Here is a 6,000-nt window from a genome sequence, read left to right as displayed (position 1 = left end):
AGTCCTGATTGTGGCGCTCACCTGCACGGCGCCAAACACGCATACGACCATCATTGGCACCAAGGCAGAAGCGACTCTCATCGCTGAAGACGACACGTCTCCATTCGTCCCTCCATTCACGCCTGTCGCGACACCACTGGAGGCGGGCTGCACGATGTTGGGGCGTGAGCGGAAGACGGCCTAACGTTGTGCGGGACCGTAGCCCAGGTTCATGGAGACGGTTGCGAATGGTCCTCGCCGATACCCCAGGAGCAACAGTGTCCCTAATTTGCTGGGAAGTGGCGGTGCGGTCCCCTACGGCACTGCGTAGGATCCTACGGTCTTGGTGTGCATCCGTGCGTCGCTGCGGTCCGGTCCTAGGTCGACGGGCACGTGCACCTTCCGCCGACCACTGGCGACAACATCGATGTACTGTGGAGACCTCACGCCCCACGTGTTGAGCAATTCGGCGGTACGTCCACCCGGCCTCCCGCATGCCCACTATACGCCCTCGCTCAAAGTCCGGCAACTGCACATACGGTTCACGTCCACGCTGTCGCGGCATGCTACCAGTGTTAAAGACTGCGATGGAGCTCCGTATGCCACGGCAAACTGGCTGACACTGACGGCGGCGGTGCACAAATGCTGCGCAGCCAGCGCCATTCGACGGCCAACACCGCGGTTCCTGGTGTGTCCGCTGTGCCGTGCGTGTGATCATTGCTTGTACAGCCCTTTCGCAGTGTCCGGAGCAAGTATGGTGGGTCTGACACACCGGTGTCAATGTGTTCTTTTTTCCATTTCCAGGAGTGTATATGGTACTGTAATATGTACAGGCATTAGTATGCTGTTTGTTTTCTCTCTGCATCAAATAGTTTTTCCACAAACGTGTCACGAACTTCACACTTTTGATGTTTTCTGCACGGACGCATTGCACTCCTAAGTGGACTACAACTGTCAGTATATACTAACCGTTTCGTGTCCACATGTCCACACTACAACACCTGATCTACTCCCAGTGGAAAATAAGTATTAACGGCTAGCTCCTGTTTAGCACGTGTGATTGGGGGCACTAACCAACCTAAAAACATATTACTCCTATTGGTTCATAGAGTAAATTTCTATAAATTCTTACGCCATACGCCATTACCCTCAAATCTCACTGTCTGTCAGCTGATTAGTTCAGCCACAAGGTAAGAAAATGGTTTGTCGAAGTCTGGGTACCTAGTTCAGCTTCGGGGCAGGCTCAAGTGATTATTATGAAATGCTCATTGGGTTGTAAGTTGTATTTCCCAGAGAAGTAGAGTAATAAGAGAACAGGAATTTTGAAAGTGATCCTGGAAATTCTCTTTCGGCTGAACGGCTTTATGACAAAGAAGAAAAAAGTACGGCTAAAAAAATAATGTGTTCATTAATGTTAACACTAGACATCTATAAACATCATGTATTTTGCCTCGTTCCACATCATGAACGCCCGTAGGTTTAGTTCCTATGCGACGATAATGGTGAACGCTCAGCCTTGTCTCTGTGTAGGGTGCGATCGCGAAAAGTGTACTGTTTTGCTGTTACGTTGTTTGCACTCATGTTACGATCTCTGCAGTGCCTTGTGCATGTCAACTGTCCATCGCTTGCCCTGCGGCATGGAAACTGAACGCTATCATTGGCCGACGTGCTCGCTTGTATCTCTGGGTGTGATAGTGTGTGTGGGTGTGTGTGGGGGGGGGGGGGGGGGGGGCGTCGCATGGTTGTGGGCGCGCATGCGGTCGCATCCTGCTGCGCCGGCCGACGCATGTTTATTTAATACAATACCGAGAGTTGCGGGCGCCAGTTTTTACGCGTGGATGAAGACGAGTTGTGAAACGCAGCGGGCCCCCGGAGTCGTGCTGTGTCCAGCGATACGGCAAGGGCCCGCTCTGTGCGCTAAGTAGTGTTTACGCTGCATTGTTGACCTTGCCAACAAAAACACCGCTGTAGTGTTATTTGTGTTTTTACGGATCGCTTGTTTGTCTTCCTGGTCCATCGCTTGAAATTACGTTGAACCACTACGGAACGTCCCGTGGTGCGTGGAAAGAACTGTTTTCTTTCCATTTTTCACGAAGGTTGCAGGAATAATACAGTGGCCGCAAATCTCCCACGTGCAGCGTACCGAGCGTGTAGTTGGCATGGCTGTTATGCTGGGCAGATAGCTCTCGTATGGTCCATCTAGAAAGGCCTCCGACGCTTTCACATTTCATGCCAGTAAACCAAAACATAGAGTGAAATTACGAAAATCATCAGCCAGTCTATTATTGATTAGGTCTTTCTCCATTTAGCTTTAGCTTAGGATTCCATGTGTGTCCTGATTATTCTATTTATCCAGATGCCGCTAAGTTGCCGCCTGTGATTTAATCATTTGCAGTGCAGTTAAATCCCTCAGTCCACCTTTCGCCAGTGGGCGTTATACTTCAGTTTTATACATCTCAGTTCCATTCTTCTCTCTCTTATCTTTTCCTTTCCGCCCTACCCCTTTATGATTCTCTCGTTCTTGAATGTGTGGCACATTATTACACAGTGGTGGCGGACCTTCCGTTTCATACACGTTCGGGTACGTTTTCGAATACAGCAGTTATTCACAGCATTTAGTTTCGTGGTAGCATCGTATAATGGAGATGAGTTCGAATTTCGCTTCAGACATCAGTGTTAGTTTTAAATTTTCCGCAGCAGTGCGAGTCATCAGTATTTACAGAAATGAGCAAAAGTAATGGACTACGTGCCCGTGGTGCTTACAGATATGACTGAAACTTCATCAGACGAAAAATGTGGTGGACCTATGGGTAAGATATCAAATGCTAGAAAAAGGAAAATCAAGAGCTAAAGATTTTCATGAAGGGCATAAATAGTTTTTCTTGTTACATTCAGTGACACTTCGCTCAATGATTTGTTACCCTAAGTGGACGGGATTCAACTGCTTCAATAATGTCATTGCCGGCACTGATCGGCACTCTCTGCCTATCGGAATTCCCACTACGCATTGTACCTGTACTTGTTGAGAATAGAAACAAATTTATAGTACGTAGATGGATTCTAGTTATTTTTCTGTTTAAGTTGTTGTGATCTCTGTCTGAACACTGGACTCACTTTCGGAGGATAATGGTTGAAACAAGCGTCCGGCCATCCTGATTTAGGTTTTCGGTGATTTATCTAAATCGTTTCAGGCAAATGCGGGAATGGCTCCTTTGAAAGTACACTGCCGACTCCCTTTCCCACCCTTCCCCAATCCTATGGGGCCGTTGACCTCGCAGTTAGACCCCTCCCCCAAATGAACCAACCTTCAGTCCGAATACTAGTTTGATGCAGTTTGTAATGGTACTTGACTTACGTAACCATTACAGCACCTCAACTCAGCCTCTCGATACCAGCGATATTCAACTGTGTTTCTGTTAACTACTTAACATATTTCTGAGACAACATTCAGATTTGATTTGATTAATGTAGAGGTACTTTTATCGATATGTTGATGTTGCAATGATATTATTCTTACGTGTATTCTTTCTTTTGTCACTATGATCTTTGACGTACTTGTAACTCTGACTTTTGGCCGCGTAAGCGATTATTACACTCCTGGAAATGGAAAAAAGAACACATTGACACCGGTGTGTCAGACCCACCATACTTGCTCCGGACACTGCGAGAGGGCTGTACAAGCAATGATCACACGCACGGCACAGCGGACACACCAGGAACCGCGGTGTTGGCCGTCGAATGGCGCTAGCTGCGCAGTATTTGTGCACCGCCGCCGTCAGTGTCAGCCAGTTTGCCGTGCATACGGAGCTCCATCGCAGTCTTTAACACTGGTAGCATGCCGCGACAGCGTGGACGTGAACCGTATGTGCAGTTGACGGACTTTGAGCGAGGGCGTATAGTGGGCATGCGGGAGGCCGGGTGGACGTACCGCCGAATTGCTCAACACGTGGGGCGTGAGGTCTCCACAGTACTTCGATGTTGTCGCCAGTGGTCGGCGGAAGGTGCACGTGCCCGTCGACCTGGGACCGGACCGCAGCGACGCACGGATGCACGCCAAGACCGTAGGATCCTACGCAGTGCCGTAGGGGACCGCACCGCCACTTCCCAGCAAATTAGGGACACTGTTGCTCCTGGGGTATCGGCGAGGACCATTCGCAACCGTCTGCATGAAGCTGGGCTACGGTCCCGCACACCGTTAGGCCGTCTTCCGCTCACGCCCCAACATCGTGCAGCCCGCCTCCAGTGGTGTCGCGACAGGCGTGAATGGAGGGACGAATGGAGACGTGTCGTCTTCAGCGATGAGAGTCGCTTCTGCCTTGGTGCCAATGATGGTCGTATGCGTGTTTGGCGCCGTGCAGGTGAGCGCCACAATCAGGTCTGCATACGACCGAGGCACACAGGGCCAACACCCGGCATCATGGTGTGGGGAGCGATTTCCTACACTGGCCGTACACCACTGGTGATCGTCGAGGGGACACTGAATAGTGCACGGTACATCCAAACCGTCATCGAACCCATCGTTCTACCATTCCTAGACCGGCAAGGGAACTTGCTGTTCCAACAGGACAATGCACGTCCGCATGTATCCCGTGCCACCCAACGTGCTCTAGAAGGTGTAAGTCAACTACCCTGGCCAGCAAGATCTCCGGATCTGTCCCCCATTGAGCATGTTTGGGACTGGATGAAGCGTCGTCTCACGCGGTCTGCACGTCCAGCACGAACGCTGGTCCAACTGAGGCCCCAGGTGGAAATGGCATGGCAAGCCGTTCCACAGGACTACATCCAGCATCTCTACGATCGTCTCCATGGGAGAATAGCAGCCTGCATTGCTGCGAAAGGTGGATATACACTGTACTAGTGCCGACATTGTGCATGCTCTGTTGCCTGTGTCTATGTGCCTGTGGTTCTGTCAGTGTGATTATGTGATGTATCTGACCCCAGGAATGTGTCAATAAAGTTTCCCCTTCCTGGGACAATGAATTCACGGTGTTCTTATTTCAATTTCCAGGAGTGTAGTTAGTTATTAGAGAGAGTCAAGTCAAGTCTTGGACGTCATGTTGGAAAGACGCATATTGTAGATGGCTTATAAAATGTGAGGAAGATGTTTTCAAGTATGTTTTGTATTGTGAAGTGATGTTTTGTGTGTTACGTGATATTGCAATAAAAGCAATTAAAAGGAAGTGTAACTTAAATTCGGAGTGCTGATTATTTTTTTTTTACATCACTATTGTGCTAACTTTGAAAGGTTTAATCTTCAAGAATGGTTTGTGAAGCGCATCTACAAAACTTTTGAATATAGCAGAATAAAACCAAGGCCTCTTTGCATCCGAGCTTGGAATCATCACCACCTAGATTTTCGACGATTGAGCTATGATTTTACAACGAGACCAGCGTGGGAATTACTTTATTAACTGTGCTCTAATGACACCTGCCACATAATAACTTTGTTGTTGCCCGAAAATGCAGTATTTAGCAGCGTGAGAAACACCACAATCATTAAATTTTGATCTTTGTTGTGGTAGGGTTGTTAGAAGTTCCGCCGGCCGGAGTGGCCGTGCGGGCTCTAGGCGCTACAGTCTGGGGCCGAGCGATCGCTACGGTCGCAGGTTCGAATCCTGCCTCGGGCATGGATGTGTGTGATGTCCTTAGGTTAGTTAGGTTTAATTGGTTCTATGCTCAGAGCCATTTGAACCGTTTGTTAGCGAAGCTTATTTGCTACGGCGTGTCAGCTTGTTGGAAATGCACTATAAGGGCAATCATGGTTAAACCATATCTTTACTTCTAGATAAGAGGTTCGAGTCCTCCCTCGGGCATGTGTGTGTGTTTATGTGTGTTGTCCTTAGTGGAAGTTAGTTTTAGTTAGATTAAGTAGTGCGTTAGCCTAGTTACCAATGATGTTAGCAGCTTGGTGCCGTAGGACCTTACCACAAATTTCGAATTTCCTAGCTCATCTTTCAACTCTGTTAACCGCGTAAGTTTCCGGGTCAGCGTCCCGTGTAGGCTGCTCCTCGCTGCGAGGGC

Source organism: Schistocerca cancellata, chromosome 1 (assembly GCF_023864275.1).
Source record: "Schistocerca cancellata isolate TAMUIC-IGC-003103 chromosome 1, iqSchCanc2.1, whole genome shotgun sequence".
NCBI lineage: Eukaryota > Metazoa > Arthropoda > Insecta > Orthoptera > Acrididae > Schistocerca > Schistocerca cancellata.
This window is presented reverse-complemented; position numbering follows the sequence as displayed.